General features: G+C 39.8%; 1 protein-coding gene and 1 long non-coding RNA gene across 3 annotated transcripts in view; one reads left to right on the top strand and one right to left on the bottom strand.

Moving 5' to 3' along the window:
• The window catches only part of efl1 (elongation factor like GTPase 1), a 98,920-nt gene that overhangs the window by 36,192 nt on the left and 39,171 nt on the right, over nucleotides 1-23,557 (bottom strand). The gene's annotated exons all lie outside the window — the stretch shown is intronic.
• The window catches only part of LOC117942675, an 18,106-nt gene continuing 4,281 nt past the window's right edge, over nucleotides 9,733-23,557 (top strand). The window contains exons 1-2 of the long non-coding RNA XR_004656191.1: nucleotides 9,733-9,742; nucleotides 18,486-18,489. This is a non-coding gene — a long non-coding RNA (uncharacterized LOC117942675). The remainder of the gene's footprint in view (nucleotides 9,743-18,485; nucleotides 18,490-23,557) is intronic.

Below are 23,557 nucleotides of genomic sequence, written 5' to 3'. Positions count from 1 at the left end.
CACACACACACACACACACACACACTCTCTCACTCTCTCCAACACACATTTTTATCTGACTGACTTGTAAGAAGGATAGCGAGAGGAAGAAGTCCTGCACTTATATTTCTAACAATTACAAACTGGAAACAACTGTTTTTTTCAGACATCATAAATGTATGAAGATCAGCATTGCCGTCGGAAGGCTAAATCTCAAGTCACAAAACCCACCAGGTCCATACAATTTAATCATTCTCAAATGTTTTCTCTTTTTTCTCTTAAATAGTAATTACTGTTGTTGTTTTTTTAAACTGGACCCTATTTTCCTTTGTGTTTTTGTGTCTAAGTGACTTTTGGGAACAACAATCTTTGACATTGGTCCAGTATTAATCAAGATTGCTGCAGTCGACAGGGGCGAAACCGGAATCAGATTGATGTTCTAATTGTCTGACAACGTTATGGAAAGTATTTCTAACCTTTCTGTTAAAAAGTAATGTAAATAAACAGTAATTTTACCATCGTAAAGTTCATCATTCAAAGTCGACGGAAACAAAACTTTCCAACCATCACAAAACTGTAGTTTTGTATATAATAAACACATAGTTTACCAATTCACTTGTGAAAATATGTTGGCTTATGCACGCTAAACGTTCTGTTTTTTAAAATGGAGTCTGGTGGGTTTAGCGCTAGCAACCTTAGATCTGTTTCTGGTTAAACAGAATGGTCTCAAAGAGGTTTTAAAGCCTGTCAGTGGCAAAACAGCAAATCGACGATGCACATTTGTCTCATAGGGTTACAGCCCACTCTGTGGCCACCGGCTGCAGCGTTCACGCTTAATACTGGACCGACGTCAAAGATTGTTGTTCCTATCAGTCACTTACACACGAAAACATAAAAAATAGGGTCCATTTTGAAAAAAAAAAATTAATAAAGTCCCAAATCTGATTCTTGAAACATTTGTCAAAAACACAGAAAACATACATGGGAGCATCTTGGTGAATAAGATAAGTGGACACTGGATATGTTTTACAGGCTTAATGTCATTAGTATAAGGAAGCTCTTACAGTATATACAGTAGAGTAAGAGCAGGGATCCTTAGTGCCTACCTGTGCTGGGAAAAAATTGCTATTTCACTGGTGATTCAATACATTTGGTTTATTGTCCAGGTCTACTGTATTATGTGCTTAATACGCTGTGTGGTCATGTTGATAGATTGTTCAGTGGCAGTTACAATTTGGCACCATGCACTATAACATGACTTGCCACTGTGTTTCCAGCATCACTATTGAAATAATACAGCAGAGAGAATTCATTTAACACAAAAAGTATCCTTCCTGCCTCTTACCACCTGGACACACACACACACACACACACACACAGGAACAGGCCTGGTTATGTCCAACTGCAGATCTTAGGATGACTCAAGCCTTAAGACATTTCCTCTAACCACAGCTACAGTCGGCCGCGACTCTGGTTATATAAAGATGATATCTCTGCGCCCTGCCCCCCTTCAACCTCTATTTAAATTGGCTCTCAACAAATAAAAAGGAATGAGGGAGCGGCGAAGTAATGAAAAATATGGAGGAAGGTATGAAGTGAGAGAAAATGAGAAAAACAGGGACATAGGAGAAACTGGTCTTGATCTCTGGTAGTTTTTTTTGCTGTGCCTTACAAAGACTGTATATGGACGGCATACGATTTGAGAGTGCACAGGCAGGGATTTCTAAAGCAGAATTAGATTTGTGCATGAGGGAGAACAGAATCATGAGTGTAACATGACTTGAGCAGCAAAAGGGATTGTGTAACTACATTTGGGCCAGCAACAGACATTCTCACGCTGGTGAAAAATCAAAGCTGCTATTTGGCAGTCTGAATTCCCTGTTCAATCGGACCTGGTCCTCCTGTTAGACCTTTCCTACGCAAAGCCCACAAACAGTAGGATTTGGTGTATGTGTTATCTTAAAAAAATCTAACTACATCGACAAGTTTTTTAGCTATCATGATAAATTACTAGTATTTATCAACGACATTTCATTTCTGAGAATGCCGCGATGCCGCTGGAAATTCCACCAGATGACTTAGTATTTCCCTGTAATGGCTTTTGTTTACACAAAGCTGCATTAATTGATCTAAGATAAAACAGTTACATCATTACTTTGTTTTGCAGCAGCAAGCTAAGGCTTTTACCGAAATTTTTTGAAGAGAAGGCATTAAGATCAATTTCCAAAATATGTTTTTTTTAGTCCTCTTTTTAATCAACTTTACCATGAGTGTGTAAACTTTCTCAAGCCACTGTAGGTATGAATCTCCAGCAATAAGTTTTTTTCTTCTTTTAATAGGAAACGGGACATTTTATGGTTAAACACAAAAAGCTAAAGTTATAATGATAAAAACTATAGTGTGATGGTTTGGTGTTTCTGTCTGTTTTCCCGTGTTGACGTTTTAGCCTGGTTCTGTCGTGTCTTGCGTTTTTTGTAAGGTATTTTTGGTATTGTCTTGTACATGTTCTGTTTCCTGTTTTATTTTGAAGTGTGGTCTCTGTCTCAACTTGTATTTAGTTCTACTTCCTGTGTTTTCCCGCCCCCGTGATTACCGGATGTTTTCCAACCGTTTCCCAGCCCTCTTGTCACCTGCCTCTTGTTACCTCATTACCCACTGTATTTAGTGTATGTGCTTTCTTTCTGTGTCAGATCCTTTTTTCTGTTCGGCGTGTTTGTATGTTCCAGTCTTTGCACTATCCGATCGCTTCCCCGAAGTCTTCCTTCCCTGTGAGTTTTTGCCAGCCACTGAGCTCTGGTTTTTGTTTTTCCCGGTTCCTTAATTTTTGTCTTTTGCTTGATCTTTGTGAAATTAATCGTTGTTTTTTTTAACCCTCCTCTGCCTGCACCTTCTACCTTTATGTTAAAGGTGAAAACTGAAAATAGGACATTTCTGTTAACTGTGATTCATGTAACATTAAGCCAGAATAATGTAAAATGGCAATTATAATAATAAAAAAGGAAATAAATGTTGAACCAAATGTTACACCAAACATTCAACTAAATAGTTCACATTTGATTAATCACGGTCTCCACAATTGGTTAATCGCATTATTTCAAATCCGGATTGATTTAAAAACGATTCATCGTTCAGCTCTACTCACTAGCTATAAATCATCCTGTTAGCAACTCAGATCAATGATGAAAACATTTTTGGGAGGAGAGTGAAGGGTTTTGCGCTCCATAGTACCCAGGCCCAGCTGTATGTATGCTGGGCCTGAGTACTGTTCCAGAAATAATCCGTTGACGCTGTTCCTACTCGATCTGTTTGATCCCTCATTAATGACTGGCGGAGATTCAGCCTGGGACAGGGACAGATGAGGAAAAGGGGACTTGGTGCTCAGGAAGCATCGCAGAGCCAGACATATGGCATGAATTAGGCTCGACTTTTTGTCACCTTATGAAAAAAAAACTGTTTGGAGAAGCGGTGTAGCGATGGAAAAACTGCAGATTGAAAAGCAATGAAATACAACGTGGGGCTGGAAATTGTAAAATGTTCTGTGTGGATCATGTTTTATTAAGGACAAGGCCAGAAGGCGGAAATCTGCTCTCTTTTAACATCCTATGGAATTTCCCCTTGCACTGGAAAGTCCCACTTAAGCTTCAGAGAGCCGTGTGTGTGTGTGTGTGTGTGTGTGTGTGTCTGTGTGAGCATACTGTGAATGCATTAGGAGCAGTGGGGGAGCTGCACTGCTGGCCAACTAAACGAAATTATCATATTATATTACTAGTGCTCTGAGATATGGGCGAAAACATTATCACGATACATTTCAATACATCGTGTGTCAATACATCACGATACCTGCCATTTATGGTTAACACATATTTTTCTCCCATTAAAAATGACACCACTTATGCCACATCATAGAAACCTATTGTGAATGAAACACAGTTTGTGCTGTGTATTCCACTGTTTCTACAAGCATTCAGTTAGTGGCATCCTAAGGTTCCTCTCCTTACACCAGTTAGTCTAATTTGGTTGTGGAGACCAAAAAAGGTGTTTCATTGAGACAAACATACTGCTATAATTACGTAAATATTTTGTGGACTACATTATTAGCCCTATGGAGGCCTGTAACAATTCCTAATTTTGCTGTACAATTAATTGTCTCAGAAATAATTGCAATTAACAATAGCATTTCTCTTTCAGTCAAATTTAGCCAACAACTAACAATTAAAATTATAATACAAATATATAGTCTGGCCAATATACACTTTGATAATTACAATTTTGGAATATCAAAACAAAATCACCAATTAATCATATGCCTTCTATATATTAGAACCTTAGCTAATGTTGGCAATTAACGGTGGTTAAACAAAGAAACCCTGATTATGCTAAATAATTGACAATTAGACAATTATGTGATCATTTCTATTGAATTGTAGGACTGTGTATACTGCATTTTGAAAAAATAAAGATTTCACATATTAAGGTACACATAAGGTACTATGTGTCATGCTGTTTGGTAGTTTTTGATTGCCAAATGGAAACAAGCATGTTTCAAAGTTTCATATTTAAAAAAATATTTCCCTCAGGAGTTGTTAGAGACCAAACCAGAGCTAAAGGGGAGTGAATGTGGGATTTACATCCATCATTGGAAACAAAACACAACTCCAAAGGAATAATAATGTTGTTCTGTATCTGCTGTGTGAACAAGTTCACCATATGAACCTAATGGTGATTATATGTCAATGTTGAGTTCTATACAAATATATACGGGTATCTGTGGGTACACTTGCTAGGTTTTTTTCTTACCTTATGCATGCTTTTTGCATCCTTAAGAACCAAAACAACATCTCACCGCAAGTCATACTGACTGCTAGTTTGGGTGGTGTCATTTTCTTCAGTCAGTGCCCCAATAGGTAAATAAGCTCTTTAAGCAAAGTGTTGACATATGAAAGCATCAAACATGAATTTTAGATGAAGGAGATGAGAGTATATGCTGTTGTTCCTTGCCCCCCTTTGCTCAGCACCATTAAATAGTATGTACGCGACGCAGGAGGTTTCTACCCAGAAGTTCTTGTAAACAAACATTGTGACATGGTAATATAGTCTACCCATATAGCATTCCTCCACAGCGCTGCAGAGGAGGGTCTGGCTAGTCCACACAGCATTCCGGGATAGGAGAAAAACCTGCTCTGGTTTATTGGCATTTCTTTAAACCAATCACAATTGTCTTGTTTTGGTGGAAAATGTGTAAGTTCAAAAGTAGTTTAGTTGTGCAACAGAAAACTCCAATTGGACAGATAGTCTTGCTAGCTATCTGGATTTACCCTGCAGAAATCTGAGGAGTAGTTAACCATAGTCCTCAGAAATCCACCGGAGGTTAGAACGCCAACACAAAGAAAGAGGAAGGTAACGGACATCTGGCGGCACCTCGGGCGGCACCTGAACAATACCGGAAACAAAATGTCGTTGATATAGACTATTAGTAATATTCTGACTGTAAAGCAACAAAAACTAAACTAAATTCAGTCTTGATTTGTCAATACTACAACCACACAGCCATGTCTCTCTCTGTGTCTGCATGCAGACTGTAGTTTGGTGTTGTGTGTGTTGTGTGAGTGACGTGCTTGCACTCACCCTGTGACTCTGTCCGTCGCAACACCTTTCTTATGACTCAGCCGAGGCCAGCTGAGTGAGATGGTAAGGGGGCTGGTAGCCTGACATACGTCAGCAGAGCATGATGCATGTGTGGGCGAAGGACAAAACAGCCCATACATTCACACCGCAGTCACCTTAGCTGTTTACAAGGTGGGGGGGGGGGTCTGGGGTCTGATGAATAAACACTTTGTTTACAATTCTAATGTTCCCCATTCCACTACCTTTGAGGCTTCAAATAGTCCTAATTTATTCACAGGGGTCACCTGTAAACTAGCTGTTCTTCAAGCTGCCACAACCTCTCCTCAGAGCACCTCCCCGAGACGCTGTGTGCGTGTGTGTGTGTGTGTGTGTGTGTGCGTGTGTGTGTGTGTTTGCGCGCCTGCGTGCCCACATCTCGCTGCCATTTAATTCGGTCTCGCCCTATGTTCGGTAAATCACGAGAAAAGAAAATGGATTCTCCTATTTGTTTGTATGCTCTGAATTATCAATTCATATAAATCCGAAAATTTTTTACGACGATAATTCTGTTAGTATACTGTTAGTTCTGTTAAGTAAAAAGTATTTTTTGGGAGAAAAAGTCTGCCCATTATATATGAAAAAACTAACACTTTTTCTGGGATTTAGAGTGTTATTTTGTCTCTCTGGTGCTTCCACACACATAAACACTTGAGAAAAATAATATCCATGCTGTTTTGAGTGAGATATGGAGGCGATACAACATCTGCACGCGTTTCTACGTCATTGGCCGAGACAAGGTGGCTAACCGCAGCGTGCAAGCTTGTTGTCAATGGCAAAACACTGCTCCAACAGCCACTAGTTTACCATAATCTCCAAAAGAACTACTTCCATGTCCCCAGGTATTACACAAGTGTCCCTCGTCTAGAAGAAGTCTCCCAGCTAATCCTGCCTTGGACTGACCAAAGCTGGTGAAAGAATTATCTAGCTGATGGAATCTTACCTAGCTACTGAGCATACGCGACTCACAATAAAGATAGTGTCGAAGTCAGATGTCTCCCTCTGTAGCTAAAACAAGTGAGATGTCTCACTCTGGAGCTAAAACAAAGACCTAAACACGCAGGGTGAAAACAGGACATTGCAGCAATGTGCAGTACAACAAAAATATATTGTTTTTGGAAAACGAAACCACGTAAACCTATTGTGGTACAACCTCAAAATACAATTATGAACCTGAAAATGAGCAGAATATGTGCGCTTTAATGTAGACATTAAGCTGGTGCATTTTAAAAATATCTAAGGGTGGCGTGGGTTGTAGGTTGTGTGTGTGTGTGCGTGTGTGTGTGTGTGTGTGTGCGTGTGTATTCATCTTAATTCCAGGTGTTAATTCATAAACTGGGGAATCCAGCCACTGAACCAACACACAGGTGGAGAAGAGATTTGGAAGTACTTTGTGATCCTGTGCCAGTTAGTATAATCTTAGTCCCGCAATATGGCTATATTTTTTAATTCTGGCGTTCGTTTTGCCTTTTTCAGCCATCACCGTTGTAGAAGGGTGTGGACTGTTTTCTTTGCTTGTCATTGGTCAGTATAGAGAAACTTGGCGTGCAATGCTGGGAAGCGGGGCAAATACTGTGTATATGGAAACATACTATAAGTGTTAAAAAACAAATATTGGCCTGATAGTTTTTCAGGCCAATATTTGTTTTTGAACTCCTAAATGTGTTGTTGTATCTTTTGTGTCAACTTTCAACCATTTGGCAATGTTTAACCAGCGGTGGAAAAAGTATTCAAAGTACTAACACCACAGTGTAAAAATATTCTTTAACACGAAGTCCTGCATTGAAAATGTTACTTAAGCAAAACTCTGCCAGTATCATCAGGAGCCAAGCAAGGAGCCAAACAGTTGTGTGTTTAATGGTCTCATCATTTCAGCTCGACTTGTAGGTCGTTATATTGTTGGCTAGTTTAATGTAAAATAAAACATCAGATTTGTTTTGTGTGTAAAAATCTTAACATGTAAAGTAACTTGTAATTAAAGCTGTCAGATGAATGTTGCGTAGTAAAAAGTACAATATTTCTTTCTGAAATGTAGCTGAGTAGAAATAGAAAGTGGTATTAAAAGAAAATAATTAAGTTAAGTACAAGTACCTCAACATTTGGACTTAAGTACAGTACTGAAGTAAATGTTCTTAGTAACATTCCATCACTGTATTACACATTGAAAGTCTGTATTTTATTTTGTACTTGATGTTAATTATTAAAGAGCATAACTGCTTATCAGCACAATGGAAATTCATTACCACACATCTGCAGTTTTCATCCTTCATGCTTTTTGATCCGCTTTTAATGTGAAGGGCTCAAACTCTTACAGTTAACACTGGCCGTAAAAATCACATTTCACATCTTAATCCTCGGCCTGGATCTGTTTACATAGGCAGTAGGAGTTGGCTCTGGACACATGAGCTGGATGGGGGTCGGCTGCTATCTAGACCTGGGTCTGATGGTGCAATCACAACGGTGGATGGCAAAGGGCCAGCCTGTGCTTCAGTCACCCAATCCCAAAGTGAGCCCTGAGGACTAAGGACTAAAGACCCACAGACCTAATTGATCTCAGGTGCTAAGTGAGTGAGTGTGTGAGGCTACATGGGCTCAGATAGGTATGAAGGGGATTGGGACAGCACTTCAGCAGATCACCAGCTCCCAAAAAATTTCAAACTCTTGTTCTACAAGCTAACAACAGGTCCACTCCGTTGCGTGGTGGGTGGGTGCTGTTTACCTGTGGTCTTCGCGGTCAATGTCACAATGCTTTTTAACTGTGGGTAATTCCCATTATTATTATTTATTTATTTATTGTCCTGGGACGTGTTCTTTGTCTCAGTGTTTGGTTTGTAATTGTTTGTCATTGTTTATTTATTAAATATGTAAAAAAAAATGATCACAAAAAAACTGGGTAAATCCCTTTTGGGAAGTCTAACAGAAACAAGCCCTTTGAAATTCGAAATTGGGACAACCCTAAGCCATTACGAATTTCGCGAGAATGCGCACCAAAGTCCGTGAGCCCGTGAGTCCGGGCTTTGGGAATGGGCCAGTGTGTAAGGGACAGTCTGACAATGTGTGTGCAAAGCCATTTTGTTTAATATACATTCTTTTAATGATTACACAGCTGTGGTTGCTTCATTCAACTGGATCCAGTTTCACTTTACAACAGTATTTACAATCCGGCGCTGAAAAGCCAAAGTCCTGAACGGACTAGCGTGCTGAAACACACTGGGATGAGCCTTTGAACTAATGCGAAAAGTGTCGCAAATAGCGTATAAAAAACGTTTTCTTTTTTGAAAAAACGCAGCAAACACCAGCAAACAAATGTCGAAGCGAGAACAACTTCCCTTAAACTACATGAAACTAAGAATACTGGCGTAATTTTACTGCATGGAGCTAAAAAAAAAACTGGCAGTTTGTTTTTTGTTATTGCCAATTGTTACGGACCTGGAATAAAAATCAGATGCAGACTGAGTGATGTGTTTGAGAACCCCTGATATAGGGAATAGTGAGTGAGTGAATGGAGGAATGGTTTTCAACACAGCTACTTACTCACTCACTCACATACTCACTCACTTGCTGCCATTGTTGCAAGACAAAAGCTTTTCCTTACATCTCCAAGTCAACACGCGGCTAACTGCTTTAACATGTGTGGGTCTACTCAAGGAGATGGAGAGCTGATGCGGCTGCTGGAGAACCTTTCTGTTTTCCTTATGAGCGATACAGTACATGGAGCCAGCGTCATTAATCTCAGTGCTAGTGAAATGCATGGATTTTCCACTTCAGACCCTCGCTGATTTCTTTGCTATTATACCTAGAGGAATGAGGGCCGGGGCTATTTTAAGGCTAAGAATAACAACAAAAAGCCACTCCACAGAGATCTCAGCCTTCTCTTATTTTACAGCCAGACTCCATATTTTCTTTTTCAGTCCTGGCAAGATGCATGTATGACTCACAAAATGTATTCTTAAAAAAAACAAGGCTGAAATGTCAGGGTAGCTATTTACTTAAATCACAAAAGATCTATTTTCACACTTAACTCTAGTGATATTTAGCCGTGTTTTATGTGCAGAGGTTTGGAAATATCCTCAGCTAAGACAACTGCCTGCATGGAAATACAGTACTCTGCTGTGACCGTCCATACAAAGACCAGTTGTTGTTTTATGGCACTGGAGAAATTTAAGATATAATTAAGATATAGGATAACCTTTTTCGGCCTGTGTTTGCAAACACAGCGTTCATGAGCCAGAGAGAGAGAGAGATGGAGAGAAAGGAAGAGAGAGAGAGTTGGTCGAGCGAGCTAGAGAGTGACTGTAGAGAGGGAACAAAGCAGAGAATACAAGAATTTTTTTTAAAGATTATTTTTGGGGGCTTTTCCTTTTATTAGTCAGGGACATTGGATAGACAATAAAGGGGGATGATGACAAGCAGCAAAGTGCAGCAGGTCGGATTCGAACCCGCGCCACTGCAGGACTCACGCTCTTACTAGGTGAGCTAGAGGCTGCCCCAAGAGGTTAATTTTCTAATTTTGTCACAGCACTTGCACAAATAAACACACTCACACCTCCGCCGGAGAAGCACCCCTTCTTGTCTGCTGCTGGAACTTTTTTGCTGGGCAGTTATGAAAACAATAACAGGGTTTTTCCTGTATAGAGGAATTTTTTGCCACCCCCCAAAAAGGTTTTAGCCAGCGCCAAATGAAAATCGACACCACCAAGATGATGAGAATTGAGAATATAAATAGCAATTCAAATCCCCTCTGACTCTGTTTAAAAACAATTTACCAAACAAGCAAAACATAAACTTAAAGGTCCCATGACGTGGTGCTCTTAGGATGCATTTATATGGACCTTAGTGGTTCCCTAATACTGTATCTGAAGTCTCTTTTATATAGACTTTAGTGGTCCCCTAATAATGTATCTGAAGTCTCTTTTATATAGACCTTAGTGGTCCCCTAATACTGTAACTGAAGTCACTTTTAAATAGACCTTAGCGGTCCTCTAATACGGTATCTGAAGTATCTTTACCAAAATTCAGCTGGTGCAGAATTACAGCCACTAGAGCCAGTCCCACAATGAGCTTTCCTTAGTATGTGCCAGGAGGAGGAGAGGGGGTGGGGGGGCAAGGTGGAGAGTGGGGGTGTGGCCTTGACCAACTGCCACTTTGCTAATTTGAAAGCCATGATGTCTCTCTCTCATGGGTGGACTTCCTCTGGGCGGGCAAAGGGGAGGTAACCTTGTCGCTTATGACCTCATAAGGAGCAAGATTCCAGATCCGCCGATCTGAGCTTTCATTTCCTCAAAGGCAGTGTAGGATACCCCAGCGCTAGGTTTCCACTGGGGGACCATAGGCAGGCTGGGTAAACTCATACTAATGTTAAAAAAAACACAAAGTGAAATTTTTATGCAATGAAAACTTTAAATAGAAGAGTTAGTCTCAGTTTTATCTCCAGAGTCAGGCTGTATTTAACGGTAGTGTTTTAAAGGTGCTCTAAGCGATTCAAAGTATTTTCAAACAAACTTTGTATGTAAACTTGTAACTTCTAATGTTAACACTCAATAAAACTTTTTTTCGTGAAAAATGCAGATTAATTTAATAGTAAGTAAGTAATCAATGGATCTTTGCAGCCTTAAGTGTGTATCTTTATATTGTTCCCATTATTGCAGTAGGGCTGAAGCTCTGGTAATTGTTGTCTATACCTGCTTTTACAGGCTGTATTACAGTAAAGTGATGTCCTTTTCTGATATTACCAGACTGTTTTGGCTGTTCTATTATTTACCTTCCCCCACTAAGTCATTACATAATTTCTGGAGAAAATTTATCAAAAACTCTCATTGCATAAATAACATTTTATGAAAGCACCAATAGTCAACCATGCAATATTGTCACAATATCGACATTGAGGTATTTGGCCAAGAATATTGTGATATTAGATTTTCTCTATATTGCCCAGCCCTAAACCTGACGGATAGAGCAATAGATTAACTGAAACAATGGATTACAGATTATTAATCAGATTTATCAGCAATTGGATGCTACTACTGATAATTCAATTGACCAATAATTGTATTCATTCCAGAAATGTCTCTCTTCCTCCTTCAGTGCATCTTCTGTTGGCTTCTCTGTGTCATTCAGTGCATGCAGTCTAACCGGGTTATATCAGTTCTCCCCTTATACATGAAGGGGGGAAGGATGTCGGGAGTAATTTTACCTTTGGTACAGTAGGTGGCGCTCTGCCAACGCACAACTAGTTTTTTTTCACGGTTGACCTATTTCAAAATTACACTGAACGTCCAGTAAATTCATAAAATGTAACAACTTATTGTGTCATCCACACACTCTTGTCACAGCGTGGAAAAGCACAGTGCTCTCGCCAGATGACTGACAACTTGTTCAGCTCATTATATACTGTATGTAACCAGTGTTAACCAGTCGAGTAGGGCAAGGCAGTTGAAGAATGAACAGACGCTGAACTTCGTCCGGTTAAGGTGTACAAAATGAAGGGATACCCCGGTTACTGAAGGAGTTCTCTAGGCCTGTTAACCAGGTTATTTTAACCAGGGTAGGGTGTTTACATGGTGTTTGAGAAATCGAAGAATTGCCTTAACCCGAATTTAATAGTTTTTTTAAACTGCATGTAAACTCAATGATTGTCCAGACTGTGAAACTAGTGCAGGCAGCTCCATGATGGTCCACTACAGTTCCCATGATAAGTGAGATTCCATCACCAATCAAGTCAAGTCAAGACAATTCTCTCAAAAATATGTGCCAGACATACAGGAATTAAGTTTATCTCTGATCCACGGAGTAAAAAATATATACAGTACATACAAAATATAGGTATAGGTCTGTAAAATACTGGTCCCTGCTCAGTGGAACTGAATCTATCTGTTACAGCCACTCTCAGCCTTTGTTCCTCGGCTCTCTCTTTGTCTGGAAGGTTAGAGCTAGATGAGTTAACCAGCCATCCACTTTCACTCCTCACTCCCGCCATCTAACGGCGGTGCTAGTGCTGCATGCCAGCTCAGACAGAGAACCAAGGCTGGGGGCTAGCATCACTCACACTCACTAATAGAGAAGATTGAGTAAGAGGGAGCATTAAGGTGTTCATTACGTCTGTGATGCTGAGGGATGAGGTCAGCCAGGCCCAGAGTCAGTGTCTAAGAGCAGCTTACTGCTGTTTAGGTCTGGGTATCGTTCTAAAACCAAAAAAAGGTGGAGACTCGGGGTGTTGTCTTGACCAACTGCCACTTTGCTCGTTTGAAAACCACGATGTCTCTCTCTCGTGGGTGGGCAAAATTCTTTGGGCGGGCAAAGCAGAAAAAGAGGAGGTAAACTTGCCCCTTATGACCTCATAAGGAGCAAGATTCCAGATCGGCCCATCTGAGGCCACTGGGGGATCATAGGCAGGCTGGGGGAACGAATATAAAAACCTTATAAAGTGACATTTTCATTGCATGGGACCTTTAAGCTTAATGTGAATAGCACCATAGCAAGCTAATCTTTTAATTTATGAATTTATGAATTTAGACTTTTAAAATTAAATGTTTTTTCCCCACACACACACACACATACATACATACATACATACACAAACACATATATATATATATACACACACACACACATATACATATACACATATATATATATATATATATATATATATATAGAGTATTTACTAGTTTTATTTATTTAAAACTTGTATTGTATTTATTTTTTTAAACTTTTTTTACATAATTTGGTGGCAGGCCTGCACTAAACTCTGAGGGCCCCACAAGGGGTCACAGAATCCTGTTGAAGATCTCTACATTACGGCACAAATCCTTTAGTTTATTTTTCTGCGTCTCTACGATGTGTAACACCAAACAGCCAATCACAAACATTATCAGATCTTGGTCAGATCAACCCTCTCCTTGATTTCATGTTGTTTATGGAGAAGGAAAACCAGAAAATGAGTAGCGGGAAATTGTACCGGTTGTTAAATTTTATTGAGAGGTGCTTGTCAGACCACGGCGTAGGGTCTTTGTCTCCCTGTACCAATGTCCATATCCACAGCGTCAATTTAACGCAGGACCATAAATTGGCCTTAACTGTAGGAATCACACAGGAAGAGGTAACCTGTTGCTTACTGAGTGTTCTGAATGTTCTGAAACTGTGCGAATGAAGGAAATGATGAAGAGTGGCTGTAAAGGTTTGAAATGAAGGGAATCCCTTTCTTTCTAGCTTCAACATGCTCAAATGAACTAACAGACTTGTTAATGCGAGACTGTTTCAAGGAGAAAAAGCAGAGAAGAAAAATCTAGAGCAGCCAGGATGAGAGTGACCTAGACTGAGAGAGGAGAGAGAGATAGGGAGGAAAAGTGCAGTCGAGTAGAAAAAAAGGAGAGGAGAGGAGTTGGTCAATCCATTTCCGAGGGGAGAGCGGAGGACTGATGAGGTGGAGAATGTTTGGTAGCTGTGGGATCCCAGCGGGCCTCGGCCGGGACTAGAAACTGTGTCAAGGACGACGGAGGAAAAGACGGATGGGTCGGGGGCATCAGAAAACTCTTGCTGCTGCTAACGCACACAAGTAGGCTCAGTTCAATCTCTGCTCACATCAAAGTCAACTCATTCCGCATTTTTTGACAAATACAGCATGTTGAGCCACAGCAGCATTTTACTCAACTAAGACAAGACAATATGACACAACAGATGCATTATGCCCTTCCAAAGACAAAACAGACTTAACTAATGCCAACCAGACATTAGAAGACTTTGAACTGACTAAAGTTTGACAAAATCTCACATCTAAAGAAAATTTTCTCACATCTAACATTAAAGACTGGCATGAGATCTTGCAGGGTAACATATTACAGGACTACAACTAGATTTGTTCTGAAAAAATTTCACCAAGCTAGCTAGCTACCGCTAGCTGGTAACATGAGGGAAAGTTTGCTGATCCAAAGGTAAATCTCCTGTCGGTCGAGTCTCTTCAGAAGGGCTGAAAATCTGCAACTTTCCCTCTTTAGCTGCCATAGAAACCATGAGACACTTCCTGTTTGGTGTTGGAGGAGGAGCACCAATTGGCTGTTGACAATGTTTACGTGATTTAACTTCGCTACCAAGACTTCAAACTTACAAAAATATCAAATACGTATGATTTTGTAGGAACGTCCAGACAGGGAAAAGGGGACCAGCAATATGGGAAATTAGTCCGTAACAGTGAAATCGCTTCAAATGTCGTTTGGTGTAAGGTTGGCATTACACGATTGTTGTCTCACAGTCTTAACATGCCTTACATCTCTTGAAAATACAAATCCCCTAACGTTTGCAAAGCTGTTTGTTATAATCGCATCACCCACATTCTTTTTTTTGATTAAAGAACTACACAAGTGTGGGATTTAAATTCCGAGCCTCGCTATAGTGTTCCTTCATGTACAAATTAGTCTTTGTCTGCACAAGTTAAAGTCACCCAGGAAATATCCTAGCTTTCCTAATTATTCTGACAATTGATTGTTGGACCAACAGGGCTACAAGGACACAATTAACTGTATAAAAACTTGAAGAAAAACAAATCTGCACTGTTGAATCGAGTGGTCAATTACTTTGTCAACCAAATGACCATATGCCTACATTTGAGTGTCATTGAAAGCATTTTTTTTTTTTGCGCATTTCTCTCTTATTGAAGCCTAGGTATAGATTTATAATAGAAAAACAAAGATAAATCAGTGTAACAAAAATGAAGAAGTATGTCAGTAAATATGAATACTTAAAAAAGCAGTTGTAATAAAATAGGTCTTTAAGACAAGGTTTGTATTTTTGAATGCCAATCATAATAATAATAATTAATAATAATAATAATAATGATACTGACAGGCCAAAATGTTTATTTTAATAGTGTCCAATGTCAGCGTCATTTCAACGTTTCCCATTCATTTCTATGGGAGCAACCGTGCAATGCATTCTGGTAGCGTCGCTGAGACTTTGGAGTAGCGGGCATCGAGTCACCAGCTCCTAATTTGCATAGAGTTAAATCAAGCCAACATCACGCAAATGACGAGCAGTTGGCTTGGCTCGCCTCCTCTCCAAAGCTGTCAAAAAACTTTTAGACTGACCTTTGTTAATCCGAAATGAAGACAGCGTCAGCAACCGTATGGCTATTTATCTCTTCGTCTTGCGAACATAGGTCACGTCCACGGGACCGTTTGAGGAAGTGGTGACTTCCCACATAAATGCAAGCATTAAACAGTCATAAACACGCTCATGCCATACACCATTTGAAAGCTTAAAGTCTCATGATTCCATCGAGCCCACACACAAAGCAATAAGGTGACTTACAGCGGTTATAATCATGTTCTGAAGTAAAGAAAGACAGAAAGATTAGAGTCTAATCGAGTGTGTTTTCCTACCTGTCTCCTCGTGTCTTGAATCACAGCGGTGAAAGATCGCCAAAAACTTTGTTTTCCTACATCGCCAACACTCCAAGGTATTAGAATATCCAAGCCTTGTAATCCATAATTATCTGGTCCCCTCACAATCTTGTAGTTTCAGGCCAAGTTTTGACGTAGAGGAATCTAGATCTATCTAGAATTTCTCGATTTTGATCGCTTGTATCTTTTTCCCTAGACGCGCTACAAACTCAATCTGTACACCATTAGACTCTCTGGCTGGGAACTTTGTTCCCAGCCAATTGCTTCAGTCTATCTTGAGAAAGCCCTGAGCCAAGCCAATCAAATCCCACAGTCCCCATTGGGCCCACGTGGGAAAAATTGACAGTATATCCCACCAGTTAGAAGAAGAGGTCATAAAACTGGCATCCCTGTGTAGCCAATAAGAAGACGAGTTGATTGATATCAAACATGGCCAGAAGAAACTAACCCTGTGATGTCTCCAGCTGTGTCAAAGCAAAAATATGGCCTTCTTATGGCATTTCACCATTTCATCAAATTATGATTACTTATTCCTATAAATCTATGCATGCAGTTATTACAGGTATGTGTCTGAGTGATGTGTATGTGTTTTTGTATTTCAGAAGTATTATATTTTGCACTTTTTGGGCTTTTTTAGAAATAGGAAATAATATAAACGCAAAGACATATCTGTAGAAATACATTCATATAAAATCCATTTTCTAAGTCATTTTTTTCTGATTTTTTCTGTTCTAAGTTGAGACATGTGGCTAGGGTACTATGTTAGTATGTAGCCCATGTAATATGCTTACAGTAGTGTTTTTTTATTAATTTTACAAATGATTTACTTGGACGGAAATAGAAATTCTCTGTTCTAACCTGTTTAGCTCTGTGTCAGTAAGGCCTAGTGTCACACTTCCACTAGAAACAACAAATTGAGAGTGTTAACTTTCCAATGACCTCGGGATCATCCCAGAGGGCCAAAGTATGTGGAAACTGCATCACTTTTTTGGGGGTAAAAGTTTAGGCGAGAAAAGCATGTATTTTCAAGTGTATCTGAACAGGTTTAATATGTTTCCAGAAACACGTTTCGCTGGGAAACGAGGCAATCCCATCCGTGATAACGACTATATGGACACGTACGATAAGAGTTAATGGTGGAATCATTTCTCCCATCTATACTGCTGTGAAGCATGCCTTTGCTAGCACGGCTCCATTAGACATGAGCAATGTAAATGTTAATATTGTCTGGAGATTTGAAGGTAAGTCTGGGCAATATATCGATATATCTATATCGTGATATGAGACCAGGTATCGTCTTATCGTCTATATAATCATATTTTGGATATATTGTAATAACGCAATATGGTAAGTGTTGACTTTACCTGCTTTTACAGGCTGTATTACAGTAAAGTGATGTCATTTTCTGATCTTACCAGACTGTTCTAGCTGTTCTATTATTTACCTTTACCCACTAAATCATTAAATCACGTCTGTAGAATATTTCTTTAAAAATCTCATTCTGTGAATGACGTTTTGTTAAAGCAACAATAGTCAACAGTACAATATCGTCGCAATGTCGACATTGAGGTGTTTGTTCAAGAATATCATGATGTTTGATGGCCCAGCACTACTTGAAGGAGAGACAAGGAAGACTGAATGACTTAAACAGAGTTACAGAAAGACAGTCCCTGGTCTTTAGGACAGAGACAAGGCTTGACTTTTTAAATAAAATTGATGTGGAAAAAACTACTAAGAACCCCAGTTTAATGCATCTTAAGGCAGAATCAAAGCGAGCTCTAGCATGTGTTTGGACATCTGAGACTCGAGGCCCAGAATGTTGGTTAAACCACTAATGGAAAATAAGGGGCTGACGATGAGAATGCTTCATTTAGCTGAGGAAAGCTTTCAGCTGTCTCAAGTTTAAAAAAAAGGTGAAAACGGTATACCTTCCAACAGCAGCTTCAACCACTTCTGAAAGCACAACCTGGCCAGGACATGCAACAGCTAGGACTAAAGATGCAGGACATGTGCTAAGATGAGCACTGACAGCAGAACCTTTTAATATTCATGAATAACACTCGCCTACCAAAAACAATTACAACCCTCTGTCGCCATTTGGTAACTTACATCTGAAACATTGTGAGTTCTAAAACACAGTGGAACATAAGTAGAGGCAGAACCTAGAACTTACAGGGTTTTAAGTTTAGTTCATTAATTATTATATAAGTGTCTGGCAACATTATGTAAAGGATCACTTCAGAGACCTTTAAAACCTTTCCGTGTAACCACAAATAGCTCTGAAGTCGCTAGCATAAACCCAACAGACTCCATTTAAAAAAGCAATACTTTAAATGTGTATAGAGCCTAACATATTTTCACAAGTAAATCAGTAAACAATGTGTTTATTTTAACAAAAACTAGAGTTGTGATGGTTGCAAATGGTTTCATGTTGTTTGTGTTGACTTTGAGTGAAGTGTATTTTACTACGCTAAAATTACTGTTTATTTACATGGAGACTGGTGGCTATAGGGAACACAATTTCGTAGATGTTTTTATGTTCCAAAAAAGGATCTTACTCTTTCAAAGAAAGTCCTTAGTCCTTAGAAGTCCTTTCCATAATGTTGTCAGACACTTAGAATAATATTCCAACCCTGTAAAAGGCAAAACAAGCACTTTTATGAATGTAAATGCAGCTGGACAACTGCTCTATTAACTTACATTGTAGCTTGTTTCGCCGCTGCCAACTGCTACCTAAATACTGGACCAATGTCAAAGATTATTGTTCCCATCAGTCAATTAGACACAAAAACAAAGGAAACAGGGTCCAGGTTAAATAACAATCTGTAGTTACTGTTGAACTACAGTACACTAACTTGCTCATTCTGGAGCTTTTGGCCACTAGACAGTTCATCCTTGATTCCATTTGAAAATATTCCGTCAAGCTCAATTTCTAAGCCAACAGGGACAGGTACTAAAATTGTCCAGAATGATAGAAAGCATGAACATCCACAGCTAAACTCCACCTGTTGATGAAGACCATGTGACATGGTTGAAAACTGTCCAGTGAGTGGAACAGGAGTCTTTAGTTATTTCCGCACTGGTTCAAAACAACAAATAATACAATTTATTGAAATTCAAATGTTTTTCTATTTTTGCCAGAGCGTAGCAGTTTCCTACTGCTTTATGCTAAGGCCACACATCTTAAATCTATTGGTTCGTGCTTGGGTAGCCCATCTGGTAGAGAGTCCTCAGTCCTCGCGGCCACTGGATCAAATCTGACCTGCGGCCCTTTACTGCATGCCTCCCCCTTTTCTCCCCTTTTATGTCTGACTTCCTCTCCTATCAAATAAAGGCTTACAGATGTTGTATCTTTGCTCTACTGTATGTAGATGACCAAATATGACATTCATTTTGTTCTTCTAGTCTGATTGTGTGTTTGACAGAGAAATCATTGGTCCAATGGTTTCTAGCATTACTTGAAAGTAAAGAAACGTATAACAGCACAGAGATGACATTGATAGTAATCATCTGACCAGATATGAATCTTTTATACAACCAGGCTAAAAAATCACTAAGAAAAAGCACTAACTTTAGTTGCTACACTATCCAGACAGAATGTTAAAAAGGTGACGTTCTACTGTCTAAAGTGGAACTCTATAAGAACAGTGCCGTTATTCCTGATCCGAGATGAACCCAGCTGGCCTCAGTCAGCATCCCTGTGGTTGACATCAGTAAAATCATTCAGTTGGTGTGTTGCTAAAGATCTGGGTCGCTAGTCACTCCTGGCACGCGGAGACAGGCCTAATGCAAGACAAATGTTTTCACAAAGTTGCCCAGTGTTGAATCAGCATCATTCATTTTATCCAGACTCCTTTTTCTCCCCCTCCCAAAGGACTTACTTGGATGACTCTCTTCAGACAGCTGCTTCACATTAGACCCTGATGATGAGAATGTGATGTTGCCCACGTCTTTAACCCCTGTGACAAACCGCTGGCCTTACTGAGCTCAGCTTCAAACAGCATGGAGCTGGCTGTGTACTCTCCCTCAGCTGCAATCCCAGATAAATCCCAACGTTGGCTGGCTGTGTGTATGGTACTAATCAAAAACACAGTGGAGAATTAAACAAAGGGCTTTTGTGAAGGTAGTCACAGACTTTCCACAGTTTTATGCATACCACTCTGCCTTTTAGGGGAAATATTACAAAACAGTCAATTATTTTGAGCATTTATTTTTGTATCAGCAAAGAAGCAAACAAGGTAGAGAAATTGAAAGATAAGTCGAGAGAAAAACACAGTTCACTTCAAAACACTGGTAGACATCTGGTCTACAAGCTCTTACATGTTAGAGAAGGTTCTCACGGCTCTGCTGCCCTCTGTAGTGCAGTTTACTATGAATGTATTCTACAGATGCAAATGACCAAAAGTATGTGAAACTTGAACATCACACCCACTTGGGGTTGAGATAAACATGTCATCCCAAAACACTGGCCTATCTTTATTTTTTTTTTAAGCCTCCGCTCCTCTGGTTTCAGTGTCTCCGCCAGATGTTGAACCAGCTGCAGGAGTTTGCTCCCATTCAGCCACGAGAGCTTCAGTGAGGACTGACAGTGATGTAAGGGGATCAGGTCTGGCTGGCTCACAGTCCGTGTTCCAGTTAATCTTGCTGAAACGGTCCGACTACATCATTAGATCTGAGATGTCTTTTAGTTAGTTACATCGGGTGCAGCCCCTAAACCTTATAATGACAGGGAAAACTCTGGGTACAACTGTTGATGATAATAGTTGGTTTTGTGGTAATTTAAGAAAAATATACTTTGTTTTATGATAGTGAAGTGATGTGGTTTACTTCCTAGGCTGTGTACTTGTGTTATTACATTAACGTGGTCACATGACAGGGAGATTTTACAAAAGATGTATTCTGGGATTCATTCAAAACTTATTTGTTTGCAAAAGCAATACATAAATATATGTTTTGAAATTTGACTGAAGGAGACAATTACATTGTTAATCGCAATTATTTCTGAGACATTGAATTGTAAATTAATACTCTGAAAAAAGGTAAAAATGAAAAAGATTCATGAAAATGAGACTAAACTAAATAAAAAGTAACAATTGATCACAAAAACTATGACTTGAGTTAGAACTATACATGTGGGACTGTCCTTATCAGAAAAACGCTCACATTGGTCGTTTCTTCAAGAAGCAATTAGGACCCATATTTAGGTTTCTAGTGGCAGCGCCCTCTAGTGGCTGTGGAAGTTATGATGGGAGCAAAGCAGGAAGTAAGGTGAGGAAGTATAGGAGCGCCAAAATAACAGTTAACTGTGAGTTTTCTATATATTGACAAAGCACACAAAACAAACAGAGCCACGTCACATTCAGTGTCTCGTGTGTAACCGGTAAGTAAAGTCTGATTTTAACACAAACATGCTCTTTTTCTAAACTTAAAAAGGTCCCATGACATGGTGCTCTTTGGATGCTTTTATGTAGACTTTAGTGGTCCCCTCATACTGTATCTGAAGTCTCTTTTATATAGACCTTAGTGGTCCCCTAATACTGTATCTGAAGTCCCTTTTATATAGACCTTAGTGGTCCCCTAATACTGTATCTGAAGTCTCTTTCTCAAAATTCAACATTGGTGCAGAATTACTGCCACTAGAGCCAGTCCCTCAATGAGCTTTCCTTTCTGAGTCTTTAGCTTTAGAGGAGGAGGGGGGGGCAAGGTGGAGGCAGGGGGTGTTGTCTTGACCAACTGCAACTTTAGTTGTTTGAAAGCCATGATGTCTCTCTCTAATGGGTGGACCAAGCAGAGCAAGGGGACAAAACCTTGCCCCTTATGACCTCATAAGGAGCAAGATTCCAAATCGGCCCACCTGAGCTTTTGTCTTGTCAAAGGTAGAGCAGGATACCCAGTCCTCAGTTTACACCTATCACCATTTCCCCACTGTGGGACCATAGGCAGCCGGGGGGTACTCATAAATGTTAAAAAACCTGAAAGTTAAATTTTCATGCCATGGGACCTTTAACTAAGTAGTTTTTATGTCTAAACCTAACCAAACTGCGACCATTTCACAACGTTAACCTCCTCTGGTTTAGACAATGATGGAAAACGCTCCTGTGGGTCGTAGCAATGGGGAGGAATAAACGACTGACAAACGTTGTATGGTTTGGAGTACTTGTTGATGCATGCATGGCAAATATAAGACAAACATTTGACTGAAATGTCTTTGGTTTCTGTTGACTCGAATTATCCTAGAACTGCTAATAATCAAGTAACTAAAACTGATATGAATTTTGTATTTAAAGACGTGAAAGAGGAGAGAGGGGGAATGACATGTGGCTAAGGGCCGCAGGTCAGAGTCTAACCTGCAACTGCTACGTGGAGAAGTAAACCTCTATACAGTAAATGGGCGCATGCTCTACAAGGGGAGCTGCCCAGGGGCCAAACTAATATGCATTATCATCAAAACCGCTCCGTTCACTGGAACTAAACGGCCAAACTATATTACTGTCAAAACAGGAAGTTTCCAACAAGAAAAAGAACAACCTCTACAGTGATTCTGCTACGTCCCTATGCAATGTTAGGAGACTCCCAGTGATCATCTAACACAGGATGAATTAGACAACACCACGCTGGGATCCTTTATGAGAAATCAACATGAATGTGTGAGCTGGAGGCATCTCAGCATGAAGACGATGACATAATGTTGTTGTTTTTTCTTTTAGGGAGAGGGAGAGAGAGGGGGAGGGAGGGAGAGAGAGAGAGAGACAGAAAGAGAGAGAGAGAGAGAGAGAAAAATCCTTGGCGTGTTAAGAGAGCGGGGTCACTATGGCAATAACTGATAATAACTATGGAAAATTAGAGTGGTGACAAATACTTATATGGTATCTTTGATCTTTGATGCTTTGGTATTATTTCATTTTACATATGGATTTTGAATATTAAGTTTAAAATCCAGGGTCAGTAAAAAAATTGTTTTCAAAAGAACTACCTTTGTTTTCTGAGGATCTATTACGTTTTTAAGGTTCATGCCCGTGTATGTATTGATATGATCCTAAAAAACAAGATGAAAACCTAAAAGAAATACACAAAATCAGATATTTGCTCAGTAACATGGTGGCAGCTGTGGTGTACAGTGCTTTTAGCTAATTCTATATTGAGATTTTACTAATGTTGAGCCAACTATCCGTTCTGTAACACATTACAGTACTCATAAGGCACAAGTTAGTTTCTTTGGTCAGGTGCACTCACCTGCAGGTAATACTCTCTCTGACAGACCGAGAGCATGATGGGAGACCTTCATTTACCTAGGCTGTTTCCTCCTTCAGCTGGCAGGAAACAGGGGAGGGAAGGCACTATAATACAGCACACACACACATTAGGCTTTCCTTTGTCTGTGTGTGTGTGTGTGTGTGTGTGTGCGTGTGTCTGTCTCTGCCCTTGCATCTTTTCTGTTATTCATTAAAAACAGCCACAGCAGAGGGGGTCTCACTCTCAAGATGCACACACATACACATACACATACACACACACACACACAC

The sequence above is a fragment of the Etheostoma cragini genome, chromosome 1, assembly GCF_013103735.1.
Source record: "Etheostoma cragini isolate CJK2018 chromosome 1, CSU_Ecrag_1.0, whole genome shotgun sequence".
Lineage (NCBI taxonomy): Eukaryota > Metazoa > Chordata > Actinopteri > Perciformes > Percidae > Etheostoma > Etheostoma cragini.
The sequence above is the reverse complement of the archived record's forward strand: the minus strand, read 5'-3'. Positions and strand labels throughout refer to the sequence as shown.